This window comes from Protopterus annectens, chromosome 14.part0 (assembly GCF_019279795.1).
Source record: "Protopterus annectens isolate FY-2018-M chromosome 14.part0, PAN1.0, whole genome shotgun sequence".
Classification (NCBI taxonomy): Eukaryota; Metazoa; Chordata; order Ceratodontiformes; family Protopteridae; genus Protopterus; species Protopterus annectens.
Window position 1 is genome coordinate 873,469,685 of NC_056748.1, and position 22,135 is coordinate 873,491,819.

General features: G+C 42.1%; 1 protein-coding gene across 1 annotated transcript in view; it reads left to right on the forward strand.

The window, feature by feature from the left end:
* TNKS2 (tankyrase 2) overlaps positions 1–22,135 on the forward strand; it is a gene marked incomplete in the record, with an annotated part of 1,900,381 nt that overhangs the window by 1,298,876 nt on the left and 579,370 nt on the right.

Sequence of the window (22,135 nt, forward strand, 5' to 3'; positions counted from 1 at the left end):
TAAAGAAAGCAGCTTTGTTATAAGATGACTGTAATCCTCATAGCCCCTTTCTGGCCTAGACAAGTTTGGTTCCTCTTTCTGGTGCATCATCTAGTGCACCCTCCTTGGGATATGAATCTAGTTTTGGATCTAATTTCTCATCCCTTGGGTTAGCTTCACCCAAATCTAAAATCCCTTGGATTGACTGATTGGTTTCTCCACTTTGAGTGATAGCCAAAGATACCAAGCTATTTGAAGTTGTACATATCCATCTTAGAAGCTGTTCACTAGGAAAATATATGGTAGTAAGGGAAGAAGATTAAGGTTTTGGGCCACCTTGAAGGGGCTGAAGCCATTTCCTGCTCTTTTAGATTCTATTTTGGATTATTTAACTGGCTTTTTCCAGTCTGAGATCTAGCTACTCTGCTATTGCATTAAGGTACAGCTGGTAACCGTTTTCAATTTCCATCTGGTCAGGATATCTGCAGCCTTTTTGAAAGATACCGTTCCTCTCCGACCTCCTTTGCATGACCTGGTTCCACCGTGGGATTGGTCTCTTTTTATTACAAGCCATAACCAAGACACTCGTATTGAGCCTGCCTCTGCATCAGCAGTGGATCTAAAGTTCTTATCATGGAAGACTATCTTGTTTACTGCAGTAACTTCTGCTAGACAAGTTTCAGAACTTCAGACTTAGTCCTGCAGAGTCCCCCTTTTAGCTAATTTTTCACAAGGACAGGGTTTCATTGTGGACTAATCCCACCTTTTTCTTAAGGTGGCCTCAGATTTGAAACTGAATCAGTCTGTTAATTTACCAGAATTCTTTCCAGATTTCAGTGACAACTGTGAATACGTTCTTCACTGCCTGAACCTTTATAGACTGTTAAGATTTTATTTATGTAGGACCAAGGATTTCAGAATATCAGACCAGCTCTTTGTGTCCTCCTTCAAGGCTAAAATCTTTAGAGGAATTCCTAAGGTCACACTGTCCAGATGGCTGGCTGACTGCATAATCTCTGTCAACATTATTAATGGTTCTGTCCTTGTCCTCCAAACCAAAAGCTCATTTTACCCAGGCAGTATCTACTTCGGCAGCCTTTATGAGACCTGTTTGTTTGGATATTTGATCAGTGGCATTTGGTGGAACACGTTTTTGTGACTCATTACAAGCTTGACATACTGTTCAGGTCAAGGGCTTCTTTTGGTTCCATCATTCTTTGGAATGTTCTCTATTGGTACCAGCCAGTTATTCTGGTTGGGGACTCTCTCCCACAGGATGAGGCAGAAAGAGACAACACTGGAGGTGAAAGTTATATACTTAACACAATGCTAGATCCCTGTTGTCTTTCATCCATCTCAACCATCCTTCCCTCCATCTTCCTTGCAGATTATCACTGGTATCTGTTGGCTGTTAGTGGATCTTGCTGACCTGCCTAAAGTTTTAATTTATTGCACCCACTTGATCAAGGCCTTAGGATTTCTTAGGTGACTTGTTCGGTAGAGGTCAGATGTCAGAGGGGTAAATTCAATCTGAGGAAATATAGGGATGCAGAGCATCATAGGAGGGGAGTTTGAGGTTTGGAGCAGAGAGTCTGAAGTGCTGGCCTCTGATCCAGTTGGATCTAATTACGCACAGGTTGAAATGGAAGGAAGACAGCAAAGATCTAGCTTTATGGTTAGTTCATAATTTTTTATCCAATATTGTCTTCTCCATTTGGCTTCAACCTGTGGTTTATCAGATCAAACACTGACCAGTTCCTGTACACTTCAGCTCACTAGTTTCTGCCTTCCCTACCGACAGTCCGCCACTCCTCAACATATACCCCATGTCAAGACTGCCGTCATTCCACTCAGCAGCTTAGTCCTTGACTTCACAAAAAAATATCCTTTTTGGTGCTTTTTTCTAGTGTTTATTCCCCTATCTAGATAAAGTAAGTTATAAGATAAATGAGGTTAATGTATCATACAGGAGTGGACTTAGCTCTCACAGATATGTTTATGGAAGGTTTGATAGATAGTAACACATACGCACCTATCTTAAAGTGGAGAATCCCAGAATACCCTCGATTTTTGGAATACCAAAAATCCACAAAAATGAAACAGATCCCTCTCTCAGACCCATAGTCTCTGCTGAGGGTTCAAAAATGTTATCCCTAGCGAAATATGTGGGTTCAGGCTCCTAGGCAGCGAGACATTTCCCTGTGGTACATTTGACTGGGGACACATGGCTGAAGTGACATTCAGCTGCAGAGAAATATGGCTGTTTGCAAATTCCCTGTGGGCAAAGAGAAGCATACACTGCCATGCCCACAGCCTTAATAACCAAATGTACAGGGGGGAAAACAATGTCCATGGTCCCCAAGGAAACAGGCAATATGGCAGGCATCATGGCTGAAGTGACATTCAGCTGCAGAGAAATATGGCTGTTTGCAAATTCCCTGTGGGCAAAGAGAAGCATACACTGCCATGCCCACAGCCTTAATAACCAAATGTACAGGGGGGAAAACAATGTCCATGGTCCCCAAGGAAACAGGCAATATGGCAGGCATCAGCAGCAGGCTGGCCAGAGGGCATGTCAGTGGCAGTAAAAATGCAGTGCACAATGGGCAGTGCCTTTATAATTGGAGTGTGTGGACCACTTCCCCCTTCACAGTGTCTAGGGAACATTACCTAAAATGCATATTGGAGCATAAATGTGACTACAGTAGCCTGCAGGATTTCCTCCATGCTGTAGCACACTTCTACATGTTGTAGTTATATAAGTATGTACTCTATAATGAGCACAACACTCATTATTTCTTCTGCCACCATACCTTTGGCTATTAAAGCTGTGAGCATGGCAGTGTGTGCTTCTCTTTGCCCACAGGTAATTTGCAAACAGCCATATTTCTCTGCAGCTGAATGTCACTTCAGCCATGTGTCCCCAGTCAAATGTACCACAGCGAAATGTCACGCTGCCTAGGCGCCTGAACCCGAAATATGTGGATTTGAAATTAGAGGTTATGGTTAACTCATTCCCTCCGGAGCAGCTCAGAAAATGCTGACTGCTTACTTCCACCATAGGAACAACAGTGCAGCTTGAGCTCATTTTCAGGTAATTTATTTGTAATACTATACAGAAAATACAAAGTTCATAACTCTTTAACCATAAGAGCTAGACTAAAAATGTAAATGCAAAAGTTGTTCAGCAGACACTGACCTTTCCAACAGTGTAAATGTTGATAGTGTGCATCTAAGTTATTAAATATTTGCCAAGGAATGCTGATATTAAGCATATTTTTTACCTTTTTGGTAAAACAAATCACAATATCTTGGTGAATGTACCATGTAGACCCATACAATTTGTAATTAATTTGTTTGTATGAATGTCCACTTTAAAATGATACCTTAACCATTACTGTGTGATGCTCCTTTACTGAGATATTCACAGAAATATGATTATTTCATTTCTCATAATCTATAATTAATCAAAGCATAACATCTCATCACCTGTGACAGAGGCTACATGTCGGTGAACAAGTTGTGTGGCTCAATGTCAGCTTCAGATGAGAACCCTTTTGTGATGAGGTGTGCCATGTAGAAGGATTTCCTGACTACTGTGGTAATGTGATTATCAAAGGGAGAGACTACTGTCCACCTGGGTACCCAGGTTTCTTATCGCACATTCGGCATTAAGTAGATTGCCGCCTATGTGGTAGTTCATGGGTACAGAGTTTTTACCAAAGGGGATGACCATGCACTTTTTGGCATTGAGGTTGAGGCCATGGCTCTGACATCAGGCATCTGTCTCAGTGAGGCCCTTCTGTAGTATTTCTACATCATTTCAGGACTCGTGTTTGGCTCCTAGTTTGCAGTCCTCTGAGAACTTTGTTATCCAAAGGCCTTCTGTGTTAGCCTGTACTTCAGAGAAGTAGATACCAAACAGGAGAGGTCCCAGGACTGAACCCTGTGGTACTTCACTTGTCACTGGTTTGAAGTCGGATTTGAAGTCTGCAACTTTTACGGTGTGGGTTCTGTCAGTGAGCCAATTGGCAACCCATCTTGTGATGTAGGGATTTATACCTAGTTTAGTGAGTTTATCTGTAATTCCAGAATGGGGGATGGTGTTGAAAGCCTTGGCGAGGTCAAGATTTGCTGTGTGAACCACCTTACCCTCGTCTACAGCTTTGGTGACTGCCTCAAAGAATTTGAACAGGTTCAGGAGGCATGATCTGCCTTTCACAAACCCAAACTGGGTGGGGTCCAGAGTTTGGAGGTTGCCAATGTCTTTGTTTGAGTTCTATGGCTTTCCAGACCAGGCTCGTCAGGCTAATAGGGTGATAGTTCCTGGGATCAGTGGTGGCTCCCCCTTTGTGGAGTGGGATAACTGTTGCTGTGTGCCATTCAGTGGGCACAAAGCCTGATGTGAGACTATGATTGAACATGGTGCTTAGGTGGGGAGCCAGTTTGTTCTGATGTTCGTGTAAAATGTAGCCTGGGATGTTGTCCGGTCCCTTGGATGCTGTGTTTTTGGCTTTAGAGAGTGCAGCTTTTACCTGTGTAGTTGTGATTACAGGGACTCCGCATTCTTCCTGTATAGATATGGGCCCTTTAGGGGTTGAGAGGGGGTAAAGTTAGCACTGAACCTATCTGCCAAGGCATTGGCAATATCAGTTGGCTCTGTAATTTTCATGCCGTTGTGCTGTAACTCACAGCAGATCTGGGTGTTGCCATTGAGATTCTTGACATAGCTATAGATTGCTTTGTGGTTGTCCCTGGAATCAGAGACTATTTTGTTTTCGTAGCTAGCTTCGGAGGATCTTATAAGGGATCTCAGCTTCTTACTGAGGCTGACCAGGGAACTTCTCCACTCATGGGATTTTACTCTCTTGCAGCAGTTTCTTCCTTCTGTTGTAGAGTTTGCTTATGGCAGGGGACCACCAGATTGGCTTCCTTTTTTTGGAGGATAGCATTTTGGTTCTGTTTGGGATAGCGTGATCCATGCACTCGTGTAAGTGCTTATAGAGTGCATCTGTGTAGAATTCAGCAATCGTAACTGTATTGTCCATCTGCATGGGTGTCATGAAGTTCACCACTTCTGTCTTAAGAAGCATGAAGTTGGCTTTGGAGACATTTTTTACTGTGATTTCCTTAATGGGGGGTGGGGGCGGGATGTGGATATCTAGGGTGATTAGCTTATGATGGGATCTGACCAGCGAGAAGTTGACTTCAGGTGTGCAGCACCGGTCACTCATGTTGGTAATGACTAGGTGTAGGATATTGTTGCCCCTGGTGGGAGTGTGGATAAGTTGATCCCAGGGCATTGGAATTTATGAGTTCCTGAAAGCGTTGAGCGAAGGAGTTGGTACCTGAATAGTTTTCCCAGTTAATGGTGGGGTAGTTGAAATCGCCCTTTATTAGGGTGTTTGGTTGAACCCTAATATTTTCCAGTATATCAAGAAAAGAGCAGTGGGAATCCTTGGGGCATGGTGGGAGATCTGTAGCAAGCTACAATTTGGATTGCAGTTTTGCCCAGATCTAGTTGCACTTGGATAACCTCTGATGCCTTATGCTGAGCAACTTGCCTGGAGGTGTGGATATCCTTAATGAATATGGACACACCTCCACCTTTGGTGTTCAGGTCCAGGTTAGGCATCCGAAAAGTGTAGTATGAGTTATAGCCTGGAAATGCAAGGGTACTCTCTGGAGCCTTGAACCAGGTCTCCGTCACTGCACAGATATCGATATTCTCCATTTTAAGGAGTGCCTCGAGGGAGTGCATTTTGAGGTTTAGACTTCTAGCATTGTGTAGCATTACCCTCAGTTTTTGCTTGCCTGTTCCTGTTACGGTGGTGAATTTGTCATTTGAACCTTGCCTAAAAAAGGCACTATAGGGGCAGCAAGAGCCTTGGCCAGTATCCGGAATCCCAGGGGTAACAGGTGCAGGCCATCTGTGGCAAAGCATCGTAGTGTGTCGACCATGTCGTCCCAGGCAGACAGATACTGGATCCCCTTAGAATGACACCAGAGGCTTAGCCAATTGTTGAAGTCAATTATTTTGTCCTTCTACTGTGGTAACATTCTGGGCAATGGCAGGATGCTACTCAGGGCTAGGGTCATACCTGCCTGGGCTACAAGATCGGAGAGCTCTTCCATGTCTCTCTTCATGTAGTCCAGGGAGGTACGTCTCAGGTCATTCACACCAACATGGATAATGACAGAGTCATATTTGTACTTGTTGTGGAGTGACCTGAGTGCGTGGGTTATGTGGCTGATCCTGGCACCCGACAGGCAGCTGACAGTAACCTCTTCCTTGTTTAGCCTGGTGAGTGGGACATCAGTGTGCCTGACTATAGAGTCACCTATGACTAGTGTATTGGGTACATTGTTTTGCCTTTATGGGCTGTGGTTGAGTGGCACATTGTGGGCTGTGTGTCATTTGGGTTGTGTTGGGGGGTGGAGGTTGCTTGCGTTTTTGCTTTGTAGGTCTCTGTTGCATGAGCAGATTATTGAGCCTCCACAAATGTTTTTGTGTTTCTATGAGTAGATTTTGGTGGTGCAGGTTTAGTGGGACTATGTGATGAGTGTGGTGTGGCGCAAGTGTTCACCTTCTCCTCTTGACTGTCAGATTCTGTCTTGGTTGGAGAGAGCTTTACCTCCAGTTTGGCTAGATAAGTGCATCTCTCACGTTGTGGTGTTGGGTAGTAGGAGGAGAGGGTTGTCTTGTGTACGTCGGCCAATTGCTACATTGTCTCAAGATGCCCAGATTCATCAGATCAACAGGAGTGAACACTGGGAGCTGACCCTTGGACATGCCTGAATAAAAAAATACTTTCCTCTAAACAAGTGAGGAAAGTGAGTATAAGAGCTGTTTTTCTCTAAGCAAGTGAGGAAAGTAAGTACAAAAACTGTTTTCCTCTAGGTAAAGAAGAATGTTGAGTGCTGTAGTAATTTGTAGCTTATTTAGTGCTAACAACAAGTTCTGAACAAGTGCTGAGCACGAATAAGAAAATTCAAGTGCTAAAATTAAGAATTTGTACCTGGATCTTGTGGTAGATAGGCTACCTAGTGCTTACCACTCCCACTGATAAGCTAGAATGCTTCCCTGCAACACAGAAAGGCTTGAGGGTCTCAGAAGCTTACAAACCGTCCTGGATACAGCAAATCTGTATCTGGACTAGACTAGTTGCAGGAATGGTGGGAAACAAGTGCAAACGCAGGCTTTTAAACCAGAAATTTGAAAGAGATGCAAAAACTGCCTAAATGGCCAATAAACTACAATTTCGGGGCCAGAAACCACTCTTGTGGTAGATAGGCTACCTAGTGCTTACTACTCCCACTGATGAGCTATAAGGCTTCTGTCCAACACAGAAAGGCTTTGGGGGCTCAGAAGCTTACAAACAGTCCTGGTTACAGCAAATCTGTATCTGGACCAGACTAGTTACAGGAAAGGCAGGAAACAAGCTTAGAATTTTTTTTTGGAAAGTAGAAAGGAGAAACAGAAGATAATTCAAAATTAAGGACCTAAATGGCTTGCCCTTCACAGATGTTCTCTCTGTATTAGGTAAGAGTAAGCTAGTGACACTAGACTGGAATAGAGCTGAACAGATGGGGCTGGTAGGAGTGTCTGAAGTCAAAATATGATCTCATTGTACTCGGTTGAATGAGCAATTAAGATAGACCCAGGAGGAGTGTTCAAACATAACTTTACAGGAGGGGTGGGCAATTCCAAAGCCACCAAGATTAATACTAAAACAAGAACAGGTAGGGTGGGCGGGAAACTAGTTGCAGCGACAGAGAGACCACAGTATTCTATGAAACAATTAAATAGAAAAATAAATGACTACAGAGAGAGACAGACACAATATTCAATAAAACAATTAAATAGACAGAAAAATGAAATGCAGTACAATCTTTAACACTGCAAGTTTGTACTTAACTCGGCTAGTAATGCAGTTGGTTGTAGGTATGTAGCAGAAGCCAAACAAATCAGGTATTCAGCAGTAATAAATTCAAAGATATGTGACTCACTTATAAATACAGAGAAACCCTCTAGGCTAAGAGTTTAACACTGAATATCAGTGAAGTGAAACACAATAGCCCCCACCATCTACAGAGACAGAGAGAGACCACAGTATTCTGTGAAACAAATAGAAAAATAAATAACTACAGAGAGACACAGGCACAATATTCAATGAAACAATTAAACAGACAGAAAAATGACATGCAGTACAATCAACACTGCAAGTTTGTACTTAACTCAGCTAGTAATGCAGTTGATTGTAGGTATGTAGCAGAAGCCAAACAACTCAGGTATTCAGGCGACTGGTGACTCATTATACAGTCATTAGTATGCATCGTGTCCGACTATATTTTTTTGTCTGGCCACATCATTTAGCTGGGTTTTCTGAACTGCACACACCCTGCCTGTCATTGCCCATCCCACAGCTTCACTATTCACAATGAGGCAAAGTTTTCTGAATCCAGCACACTGATTGTGAATCCACTTGTCTGTGGAAATATGATTGGATGAGAGTTTCTTATGAAGATTAGCATCTTAGGGTGATGAAAATATGGTGAGCTACAATTTCATATCTCTAATAAAGTAACTTGAAACGGTGGAGAATATTGCAGCAGAACTGAAAATGTGTGCCAACTGAAGTAATGTGTGCTTTTTGAGTCCAAGTGCAGCAATATATACAGGATAAAATACTGGAATGTAAATACACAGTGATTACCAATTATATACAGCATGTTTTATTTGTGCAGTGCTGGTGTATGTTTCAAAGTACGCACAATGCAAAGTCACCTAGAAAGGAGTTTAGATGCCCCCCCCCCTGCTTCGTCTGTTTGCAGATGTTTAAGTTACATATTAAAATTCATATACCTTTACATGTGGTCATTTATATGCAAGGACTATTCATGTTTTCATTAAAAAAAAAAAAAAAAGATGGAAAAAACACTAAAAAGAGAAATGTACAGTTTTCATTGTATGACGACATATTACAAAGCAAGCCACCAATCTTGAATGAAGACACTTTTGCTGTAGATTAGTTTACTACCACTATGACCTTAAACAGTTCAGCAGTCTATAAAATATTTTAATCTACCCATCAATCTAGCCACTAACAGCTTAACAACTAATTATTAAGATCATGGAATGTAAAGTTCTTTTGCAAGTATTTCCTTGACTACAATATACATCATATCACTTTTGCTCTGTTATTAAAACAAAAAAGCTCACAATCACAACTGCGAATATGGAAACAGTACCGGCATTCAGTTGTTACATCACTGTATCTCACAAAACATATAATGTTCTAATACCTGCCATTACTGACTGCAGTTTTCAGCGATTTACCACAAAAGGCAAGCAAAAATCACACAACATTTTGCAGTTATGCATGCTGCAGGTCAGTGGTGCATGCAAGCAGACTTTTGTAGGGACTTACTCGGTCCTCTGTTAGGTGTGAGAAAAGAAGGGGTAATGAGGAGGATTTACATTTGGCTTTGGTGGCAGGGTAAGCTAAAACAAGATGATAGTGTTGCAGGAGAGCTGAGATAGAGAAAATGGAAAGCAGACAAAGGGCAAGGTTTGCACAGAATGTGGATTCCTAAAGGGAATAATGTGTACATAGATATGCTGAAGAAACAACATAGATGGGTATGGTAGTCTCTAAATCTTAAGAAAAAGGAAGTGTGTTTCAGGATGAGATTATATATAATATTTAACTATTGATGCATTTTTTGTTTGCATTTGTTAATGGTACTTATCCACATGAAACGTTTAAAAAGTCAACCCAGAAGCACTGTCTGGTAATCTGACCTACAGTCGCTCAGTAGGCATACATAGGTTGAAGGAATCAAACCCTGTGCATGGATCACTTGAGGAAGCTACCAGCAGATTTTTAGTTACTATGTAAGGGCTGAAGTCTCTAACTATCAATATTAGTTTGTTAGGAGACTGTTAAATATTGGAGCATTTGGAATAATGTTGGTGCTGATGGGGATTAGCAAAAGTGGACCTGGCAGGTTAAAACATGCAGCAAAACTCTTATTGATAGAGCCACATCTCACACAGAAATAGTTTTTTTCCCCTTTGATTTCTGCTTGCATTGACTGCCTTCAACGTGGCTAAGTTCTGGAAGTAAGGACAAGATTCTCTTGAAAAGAGATTAGTAGAAGTTAACAGAATATTTTACAAAGGGGGTTGTAGACAAATGGGAGATTCTTTATGAAAAGGCTTTAGCTTAAAAAAATGGTGAATTCAGGAATGGATGGGACACAAATTAACTGTAATAACAGAAGTAACATACAGGTTTACAAAAAGCATGGCACCTCAATCAACCTAGTAGGAAAACAAAGTGAGTGGGTGGGTCTAATAGTCACTTTCCACCAGTTATTTGTTTCTCTGTTAAATTCTCAACAGTTGACATTTGGTTCTGTGGTATTTCAATTACATTCTCTAAAAATTAGATACTCTGAAGAGCATGGTCCCAACTCTTCTCAGTTTTTTTTTACCATGTAACACGATTTTAGTTTTGGAAACAGTAATAGCTTATATTCAAGCAGCCATTTCTCCAATTGAAAACAAAAAACATACCAGGACATCCTGATTTTCAGCAGTGTAAGGGCTGCAGTAAAGTTATCCGCACAGTGAATGAATGCCACAGTCAAGTGACATGATTTCTTCAAGTGCTATCTGTAAATCTAAGGAAAAGCAGCACACCCAAAACAAACTGCAGAAACGCCTCTTGCATTTATGCTCCGATACAGGTAAGAGCAATTTCATTTATATCCTTGTAAGACAGCTCAGAAACCAGGATAAGGTGGATTCACTAAGGTTTGCTTGGAAAGGTTGCACAAGTGAATGAAATGATTAAAACAAAAAAGCTCACAATCGCAACCACGAATACGGAAACAGTACCGGCATTCAGCCGTTACAGCACTATATCTCACAAAACATATAATGTACTAATACCTGCCATTACTAATAGCAATTTTCAACGATTTACCACAAAAGGCAAGCAGAAATCACACATAACATTTTGAGTTCAAAGGCTCGCAGTTACAATGTTCAAATGTTTAACAGGAACCCTCTTCTAAAGAGACAGATGAAGCCTTACCTGCTTCAGCTCAAGCGAAGTTGTTATTTTAACTTTTACTAAGCAAGTATCACAGCCCTTTTCTGTTAAAATGGAAAGTTCTTTTACATGTATTTCCTTCACTACAGTATGTATCATATCACTTCTGCTATCTCCTTCTTTGAGTAAAAAAAATAAATAAATAAAAGGAGCAACAGCAAGTAGAGAAATTGTATGGGCATTCAGCAGTTACAGCACTATCTCTCACAAAAAACTATAAAGTTCTAATACCTGCCATTACTGACTGTAATTTTCAGTGACTTACACAAAAGGTAAAAATATGAAGCAAAGCCAGGGATGTTTGACAGAATTATGAACTATTTTTAATAAGCATACACCAATGTTAGTTGTGTAGTCACCTATCCTACTAAAGTACTTTTGAGTTCCAGACAAAATTAATTTCTACTTTTCTGACTGGTTGTTTGGGTCAGTAGTTACTATAAATGTATAACAAGGATTGAATGTATGAGTTACTGCAAGTACAAAAAGAAATGTAATGGAGCAATTTCAAGTGAGACACATTTGCATACATAATCAGCTTGCTGTGATCACAAGAACATGCAAGGTGCACAGCCAGCCGATTTTCTCAAAAAATTAAAGTACAACCATCTGTCAACTCCACACTTAAAAATAAGTTAAGAAGGTAACTGACAGAGTTCAGTTACTTTTTCAACTTATTTTTTAACACTGGAGCAAAAACATGAGTAAAAAGTTATTCACGCTTGAGGAAGGTACTCTGCTGTAACAGGATACAATTATTGGCGCCTCAGAGAGCACTTGGCTGTAAGTGCAGAGGTGCCACGTGAAGGCACTCGAGTTAATGAGTTAAAAAGGAAGAATATACTGAGGGATGCCTGGGATTTCTTGAGAGATATAAACAATGATCTGTGTAGAGAAGATTTGGTGTTTGTTACAATAGATGTAATAGATTTATTCTCCAGCATTCCCCTTAGAGAAGGGATGCAAATGTTAGAGGAGATCCTGTTTCAGGATGGAGAGCAAACACAGGATGAGAAATTAGTCTGCTTAAGTTTAATGGAATTGGTGTTGAAATACAACTTCATTTATTTTAAAGGTGAACTATACCATCAAGTCAAAGGGGTAGCAATGGGTGCAACATGCGCCCCACCCCACCTTATGCAAACTTAGTGCTTGCAAAGTGGGAAGAAAAGTACGTCCTGGGTTCAATTTACAGGGACTGTTGGATTATGTACAGGAGATTTTTGGATGACATTTATGTCCTGTGGACTGACAACATTGATAAAATGCATAAATTTTTAAACTTTTTCAACAAAACCACACCTTTTCTGAGATTTACTTATATCTCCCAGGAGAAACTTCAGTTATCTTGATATTGAAATGTATAAGGAAAATGGTAGGTTGAATTCCATGGTGCACAGAAAAAGTACCTTTTCAAATTCATATTTACATTTCAACAGTGCACATCCTTACCATTATAAAAAGAATATTGTCAAAGGACAATTTATAAGGGCTTTAATAACGCTGAATTTGAAAATGAATGTAATTTCTTGGAAGGTTTATTCAGAGCAAGAGGTTATCCAAATGAGCTAATAGAGTAAGCGAAAAAACAGGTAGATGATGACAAACTTGGGAAATTTAAACCCATACTAGGGCAGTCCCTAGTTGAGGGACTAGAGACTGAGCAAAACCATGGCGAAAATTTTGGTAAAGCTATGGTTTTGGAGTATAATGCTACTGTGGGCACTGTAAGAAATATTAAATTTGAGTGGGAGAAGTTTATAAACCTCACGGATTTAGATCGAATTCAGAAATATGGATTAAAATTTGTGTACAAGAACTACCCAAACCTGAAAAATGTTACAGAAAATGATTTTAAATCATACAGCTCAAGAAAGAAGGGCACCTATAAGTGTGGCCACTGCCAACAATGTAGGTACTTTATTAATAGCGAAGAATTGTTTTTAAGTAGTAGAAATAGTGTTAACCAGCAAGGAAAATTTTAACTGTGAATCCAGTGGATATTTAGCAGTGTGTGAGGAGTGCCAGTCCTTCTATATAGGTAAAACTGAACGAAAATTGAAAAGAAGGCTATATGAACACTGCTATGATATACAGAGCAAGAAAGAAACCAATGCCCTGTTTAAGAACTCACTAGAATGCACTAAAGCAAAGTTTACATTTTTTGTGTTGGAAGGAGTGAAAAAAAGAAGCAAGAGAGGGGACAATGGGAAGAAAGGATGGAGTATAGGGAGCTATGGTGGCAGATAACTTTACAAGCCACCACTCCATGTGGTTTAAATGAGAATGTGTCCCTAGCCCCTGTATTGAAGATGAGAGAAGCTAAATTATAAAGTTCAATTTTGAACAAACTTATTTTTATTTAAATTTAAGTAAAACTTGAGGCACAATGGATTTTTGCTGGATGAAATGTTTTTAAACGAAAGTGTGATTAAAACTTTGGCCACTAGAGGGAGCCTGATCATTATAAAATTCTGTTGGTCGGTTTTTCACTATGCAGGAAGTTTTTATGTAAACCTCCTCTATTTTAAGATTAAACAAATTAATCATGTATACTTTATACATTTGAAATGTGTTTATAACTATTTTAGAGTTCATGATTTGAATATTTATTTTTTAAATAAAATGTTATATTTTTTAATGCAAAAGTTTTACACTGTTTAGAAACTCCTAGGTCATGAACATTTATGAATTTTATGATTAGTTTTTTAATAATTTGTTCAATTTTATTGGTTAACTTGTGTTTTAGAAGGGTATAAAAGCATCATTGTAGTTGTCTATCCACATCTGATGAAGTCTACTTGGTATAAGTGAGAATGCTGTTTTAAAGTGTATGCGTTTATGTGAGTGGTGTTATTTTTTATTAAAACTGCTTCAGCTGGATCTGTGTTCCTGGCGATACCTTTCCTGAGTACCTTGGACGCAAGTTATAAGATAGGTTAGGTAGCTTATCTAGGCTTAGGTATTAGATTTTCTCTTGGGTTTATAAGATTTTTAGTGTGTGTGCAGTTAGTGACCTTTACCTGTCTATGAGATTTTTTGCTTGCAGTGTTGTTGACTTTCTGTGCAGGGTAGTTTTTCACTAGTGTTAGTGTATTTTTTTACTGTTTAGTGTCTTGTGGTCTTTATAGGGTTCTTCCTTATCCATGGATAAGGGGTTCAAGACATGTTGCTTGGCCTTGCAAGATGTGCACGACTAGTACATGTAGCTTGGGAGGGTGGGAGGATGACATAATGATTAAAGTGTTTACCTTAAAGAGACAAAGTGCAGGGTTTGATTCTCACATGGGGTAACTTACTAGGCTTCAAATGGCCCAAAAGGGCAGTTAGCCTAGTACTAATCTATGAACCTATCTTGATTGCCCCTGTTCGAGGCTCGGGGCCATAATGAGAGGGCTAAGTTAGTCTTGAAGGGTCTCTCTTCTACAGTTTCTACCTCTTTGTTGCAGAAAGATGATTTTGGCAAATCTTAGTATTCTTCTAAGGACTCTAAGACATCTAGAGGGGATTGTAAGAGGTCCTTCTCTATCCCCACACCTGGATGCTCTTCTAAACATGCCTCTGTGCCAGCTATGAGCAAGACTCCAGCCCCTTTTTGATCAAACAGGCTCCATCAGGTTGGGTAGCTTTCTCCTCCTCTACTTGCACTCCACCAGAGATGTCACCAGAGTTTTCTTCACCGCCTGAGTTTCAAGTCTCTCCAGCTCGGATCCAGCAGGCAGGTTCTCTGTCTCTCAAGTGGCAGAGCTCTTCAAATCACTTCAGCAAAAGGGAAAGGAACTACAAGACCTTAAACATTTGTTTGTGTCCCCTATCTCTAAATTTCATAGGAATTATCCCACCAAGACACAGTTCATTAGAAAACATTCTGCCCCTGCACCTCATTCTAGGAGCAAAAAGAGCAGTAGGAAGCCACCTTCCAGACCTGCTCACACCCCAGCTCAGAAACCTCAGTTTCAGGACAGGGCAGGTAGTCTGTGACTACCTGCCTTCCCCTTCACCACCTCCGGGTTCCATTCCCCTATCCCTAAGACTCTCTCACTGCCTTCCAGTCTGGTAAAGCATTAGCTCAGACAAGTGCGTCATGTCCATTATAGAAAAGAGCTATTTCATGACCTGGATCATTCCTCCCTCTCAGAGGCATCCTACAGCCATCCAAGAACCAACTACCTCTTTTCCAGACAGTCTTCTTTCCCAAGGGACTGCCCAGCCTCTCCCTCTGTCAGAAAAGGGAAAGTGCTTTTATTCTAGATTTTTCCTAGTCCCAAGAAAAGATGACCTTTGGAGGCCTATCTTGGATCTCTCCCACATCAAGTTTTTCTTACAAGTGCCCACTTTTCGCATGCTTACTCTCCAGACTCTTTCCCTATCTAATGCTTCAGGCATTTCTGGCCACATTGGACATCAAAGATGCTTATCTGCATATCCCTATAAGGCCCAACTACAGGAAATATTTAAGATTTTCTGTGGGTTCCTCGCATTTTCAATTCTCCGCCTTGCCCTTTGGACTATCCACTGCTCCAAGGGTGTTTACCAAGTGCTTGCCTCCAGTGATGGACTTTTGCAGGGTCCAAGAGATTCAGATTTGTCCTACTTGGACGATGACCTGGTCCACGCAGACTGCTCAACTTCACTACCCATCCAACTCAAAAAAGTCATTTGTCCTGCACTCAATCGGCTTCAACATCAGTTACTCCAAGTCCAGTCTATGCCCCTTCCAGGACCAGGTTTTCCTGGGGTGCAGAATAAGGACAGATGTGATGAGGGAATTTCTTCCAACGTAAAAGGTGGAAAGCCTGAAACTGTACCTGCTTTCTGTCCTAATTTCTCAGACTCCTGCGTCGTATGGTTTCCCACTATACCCATGTTGCCATTGGCAAGACTCCACATGAGAAAACTCCATTGGTACCTGAAGTCCACATGGACCCAGCCCACCCACCTCTTGGACCACAACCTTCCATGCCTAAAGAACCAAGTCTCCCTCAACCCAGGACTTCCTTTACAAACCCCCCCCCCCAATCCATGAGATGTATTCAGATGCTTCAGACCTGCGATAGGGAGTGGTTTTGGGGGGCTTGAAGGTTCCTGTACAGCCCCGTTCAAGAGGGAACACATCAACATCAGGGAAATGAGGGAAATCATATTTGCTCTGAGGACCTTCCAACACATCTTGAAGCAAGGCCCCCTGAAGTTATTCACAGACAGCACTACAGTTCTCTGGTATGTGAACAAACAAGGAGGAACAAAGTCTTATTTGCTATGCAGACTTGCACTCCAGGCTTGGGAATTGGCAGCCCAACATGGAGTCACCCTGCAGGCAGTTTATATCTCTTCAGCTCAGAACACTCAGGCAGACACCTTGAGCAGGTCCAGGTCACAATTCCACGAATGGATGCTAAACAGAGATGTGTTCTGGATATAGTCCACAAGTGGGGTACACCACAGATAGATCTGTTTGCCTCCCGTCTGAACAGACAACTTCCACTGTTTTGTATCAGGCTGACCAGCCCCCTTGCGAGGGCAATGGACTCCTTCTCTATCGCATGGAAAGGGATGTTTCTCTGTGCACCCCCCCCTTTCCCAGTCATACAAAAAGTTCTTTTGAAAATTAAGCAGGACAACACCGCAGTCTTGTTGGTAACTTCCTTTTGGCCAAGACAGCATTGGTTCCCCCTTTTTCTGCATTTAGCCAGGGGCAATCCTCACACGCTACCTCGCAGAGTGGACTTTCTCACATAGGACAAGGGAACCCTAATCCATCCCCACCTGGAATCTCTGAACCTAACCCTGTGGGTGATGGAATTTGGATCCCTTTTTAGACACCTCTCCACAGAGGATGTGCTTAAAGTCCTGCGGGAGGCCAGGAAACCCAATACTAGGGGATCTTGTATGTCGAAATGGAAAAGCTTCTCCATCTGGTGTCTACAAAGACAGCTAGACCTATTTCAAGGAGAAATCCCGTTAGTTCTGCCCTATCTGTGTGAATTGTTGCAAGCAGGGTTGGCATATTCGGTTAATGCCCACCTAGCTGCTGTTTCAGCATGTCTGCCTCTTGCCCCTCTTCTTGCCTCAAGACTCCCAGTTAAGTTGTTCCACCTCCATGAGACCTGAATTTACGTCTTGGAGAAGCTCACAGTGGCCCCTTTTGAACCAGCATCAAATGCCTCTCTGAAATATTGCTCTTGGAAAACTGTGCTTCTGGTGGCCCTGACATCTGCCAGAAGAGTGGCAGAGCTTTAGGCCCTCTTGACCACCCCTACTTTTCTACTCTTCCGCAATGACAGAGTGACCCTTAGGCCAACCCCACCTTTATGCCTAAGGCAGTCAATGAGCTGTCCGTGAACCAATGTATTCACCTGCTACCTTCCTACCTTTTTCCTCACATCCACAGGATGACAGTGAGAGAGTCCTCAACTCCCTTGATGTCCACAGACAACTTAGATTCTACCCGGACAAGACCATGTCCTTTAGGAGATCAGTGTAACGGTTTCCTTTCACCCCAGAGCTCTGGGGAGAGCGGTGACAAAACAGGCCATTTTTGCCTGGATTTCCAGGGCTCTCTCATTTTGTTACACCTGTCATGGCAAACATCTTTCCTCAAAAATTAAAGTCCACTGTACTAGGGCCATGGCTTTATCTGGAGCCTTCTTCAAAGGGCTGGACACTGCTTCCATTGTAGAGGCAGCTACCTGGGCTTCTGTCCAGACCTTAACCAAACACTACAAATTAGATCATATTTCAAGGTCTAGAGCAGGATTTGCTAGGGCAGTCCTGCATGGATTCTTGGAGAACAGTTCCATACCACCACCCTCCTCTTCCCTTTCAACTTTGGTATTCACACAAAGGTTTTGAATACTGCAACATAGGAATAGAAGGACATAGAATAGCTGTGTAAAATCTTACCATAAACATAGATGTCCTTCTCTTCTATTTTGCAGTATTCCATCTGTATTCTATATATATATATATATATATATATATATAAATAATATTAACATATAAAAAATCCCTTTTTGTATGACACAGGACTTGTGCAGCTATCACAGGACTGGGACATTCAGTTCTGAGGGAAGGTGCATGCAGACATCACTTTTATGGCCCATGCACCCTACGGCCCACGTCAGACATCCCACATACCTTGCAGTGACTAGATGCTTTTGTGTACTGGCCAGACGTTTGGGTAGATAGCAGAGGATAACCGTAAGGTTTTGACTACTGCAACATGGAAGAGGAGGACATCTATGGTTACAGTAAAATTTTACACAACTGTTCTTTCTCTTACTAGGAGCGAGCAAGATGGGAAGACAGTGTCCTATGTAGGAGTGCATTTCGCTCCCCCCTCAACAAACATTCTCAAGGAATTAGAAGGGTGGCAAATGTCTCTTTTTAAGAAAATTGCAGCAGCCTTCCCAGAATTTTCTTTGAGAGGGTTCTTCCCATGGCTGGGGAGGGGCCATAATGGGTGCAGCCTGTGGGGCAGGGGCAGTCTGCAAAATCAGGGCTTCCATGGAGCTTTCTCCAGTGGACCCTTTCAGCGATCTTTAAAGGTTGCTCAACTGTCCTCCTCTGGAGGCAGTCTGAGGTTGCTTAGCTCTTCACCCAGAAGTTTGGAAGGCCTTCACCTCAGATGTGTGGGTGTTGAGAGTCATATCCAGAGTTTATATCATTCCCTTTTTAGAAATTCTAAAGCTTACAAACAACTTCTAGACATTCCACCCCATCAGACTGCTGGTAGTGGTAGAGATTTAGAAGCTGCTGGCAAATAGTCATCCAGGCGGTCCTGCCAGACCAACAAGGATCTGGGATCTACTCAAAGTTCTTTTCAGTACCAAAGAACAGGGACCTCAGGCTGATTTTGGATTTTAGCAAATAAATCCTTTCATGAAACGAACCAAATTCTGAGTGGTCATGGTGCAGTCCATTCTACCTCTGCTGAGGAAAGGCAATTTGCATGTGCTTAACAGACCTCCAGCAGGTGCTGCAGGAAATTTCTGCACCCGTCTGGGTGTCAGTCATTACTAATTCAGTCTCAACAGTGCCCACTGGGTATTTATCAAGTGCATGGCAGTGGTTGCAGCCTGGCTTCAGCTGCAGGGATTTCAGGTCTTTCCATACCTGGATAATTTTCTCCTCACTGCCCCCATATGAGCATTTGTAATTACAGCTAGGAATACTTTACTCCAGTTGTGCAGCCATTTGGGGATAACCGTCAGTTATCTAAAGTTGAGTCTACAGTCTGTCTATATATTCAAATTCATTGGTTGCCATTTGGGTATAGTCAACCAAATTGTCAGGCGCCAAAGTAATTGGCCTTCTATCTCAGACAGTATTTGTGATTGCTGTAGCAAAACCTCCATCTCATGTGATTTTGAAATTCTTGGGCCAGATGTCTGCTTCCATAGGGTTGGGCCCTTTAGCTAGGTACCGCAAGAGGGCTCTGTAATGGATTTTCACAGTGCAGTGGTCCTAGATGACTCATCTAATTTGACTTTCCTGTCAGGATGGCAAAGGTGTGTCATGATCAGATTTGGTGATGGTTACATTTGTCCTTAGCGAGCAACGGGGGACTGTCTGTTCTTCCCAAACCTGTGGTCATGGTCACCAGAGACATCTCCCTTCATGGGTTGGGGGGGGGGCCTTTCAAGGGTTCTGGTCATCTGCGGAGACCATTGTTCACATCAGTGTCTTGGGGATGAGGGCTATCCTTTCAGGATGTCCTCCCCAGTGGTGTGATTTCAGTCCAGATGGAGAGTGTCTGGTGTCTGAACAAGCAAGGAGAAACATGTTCTTATCCTCTTTGTCAAGAGATCATGAGTGTTTGGCAAGCGGTGATCTCATTTCAGTGGTTTCTGACCGCACACATGTCCTGAGGAGGTCCAACATTCTGGCCAGCAGTTTGAGCAGCAATATTCTTCTGCCTCAAGAGTGGTCCATCTAATCTTTTGGTGCTGGAACACTTTGTGTTGTGACCTGTCTCCATCCTCCTCCAGCACCAAATGCAGCAGCTATTATGCCTTGGTCCCTTTTCAGGTGCAGTCACCCAGAGAGACACTTCTGTATGCTTTGCCTTCGGGTCTCATATATGCATATCCCCTGATTGACGCATTTCTTCAGAAGGCAGCCCATTGCAGAGTGACAGTCATCCTCGTGGCTCCCTTCTGGCCCCATTGTGCATGGTTGCCCTTTCTGTGGCCTCTTTTGCAATACACTGTGTGGGTTTTGGTTCCCACTCCGCATCTCATTTCTCATCTAGCAGGTCTGGATCCTCCCAGTCTGAAGTCCCTCAAGTTAATTACAAATCACATGGTTTCTCCAGATTACTTGATGGCTAGGAATCCCAAGCAGTCTAATAATATTGTGCATGTTTTGTCCTCGTACCAAAAGCTGCTTAGTAGGAAAGTGTATTTGAGTAAATGGAAGCACTTTGTAATGTGGGCAGAATCTCGAGGATTTGATCCATTTTCTGATCTCTTAGTCTGTTCTAGATTTTCTTACTAAATTTTGTAACTCAGGCTCTAGTATTTTTATGATCAAGATACAGTTGGCAGCCATTCCTAATTTCATGTTGGTAGGGATAATGTTCCCTTGTTTACTCTGGAAATCTCAAAGGAGCATTTCGTCTGTGTCCTCCCATTCAGGATCCCCTCCCACTTTGGGATTTCCCTTTCATGTTGCATGTCCTTGCAGACTCTGCTTCCGATCCCGCTTTTACCTCAGACCTAAAATTTTTATCTTGGGAAAACTTTTTCTGGTGGCTGTTACCTTTGCCATGAGAGTTTCTGAGCTACAAGCTCTACATTCTTCTCCTCCTCCTCATGCGGTGTTTCACAAAGATAAGGTCTCACTCCACACCAATCCTTTCCTTCTTCCCAAGGTAACCTCAAAGAATAATTTGAATATTTCTGTTCACCTTTGAGTTTTTTCCTAATTTCTCCAACAAGAGTAAATACTTGCTGCATTGCTTTGATGGGCATAGACAGTTGAGATTTTACCTGGACAGGACAAAATCCTTTAAAAAATGCTGTCATCTGTTTCTTTTATAAAATACAGATTGGGCAGACCTGTGTCTAAAGTGACATTATCCAAGTGGCAATCCAGTACTGTCAGACTGTATTTTCTTTGCTTTATACCTTGAAAGTCTGTGGTAAACCTAAGGATCACTGTACTTGAGTTAAGTCTGTTTCTCTGGCTTTCTTTATCAGAACTTCATGGATGATTGTGCAGCAGCTACTTGGGTGGGCCATCACACCATTTCTCACTACAAGTCGGACATTTACTGTAGGGCTAAGTCTTCCTTTGGCTGCTCCTTGTTGTGGAATTTCCTTCTGTAGATCCTCCCAGGGATTTTTATGTGGCTTGTGACTCTGTCCTATAGGTTGAAGTCAGACGGAGAAGACAGATTGGATGCAAAAGTTTTGTACTTAACATAATGATAGATTTGTGTTGTCTGTCTCAGTCTGGTTCAGCCTTCCTCCATTCCTGGCTCTGCCTTTTTGGCTAGTCCCAGTGCCTAAGATGACTGAGTGGGGGAGGCTTAATTGTTGTCTTTTCTTGGAGTCCTTTGTCCTTTTCCTATATGTGAGAAAGGTATTTTAGCTAGATTAAGGAGGGACAAATGAGATCTGAGGTATTTGCTGGTGAGCTGGGAATTGAGTAGGGGGGACTGAGCCCAGTGAGTTGAAGTATTGAGGATTTGTTTGGTGGTGGATCCGACAACCTGCAGGTTGAACCAGACAGAGACCGATAGTACTAATCTGTCATTATGATAAGTACTTATAGGTTCATAGGTAGGTACTAGGCTATCTGCCCGAAGGCATTTGTAAGCCTAACCGGAATGTTTTGGCTTTCGCTGCCTCCTTAGATTAGTTCCCTGTGCCTCTGTCCAGCAGAGCCATTGAAGAGATCCCTGGGGTAAACTTTGTTTCCCATCCACTCGTCAAGGTCTCTCTTGAAGAGGGCTAGCGAGGAGCTCTGCCTAATGTAGTTTGGAATCTTGTAACAGACCATGGGAAGTCTCTGGGACAGGAATCTAT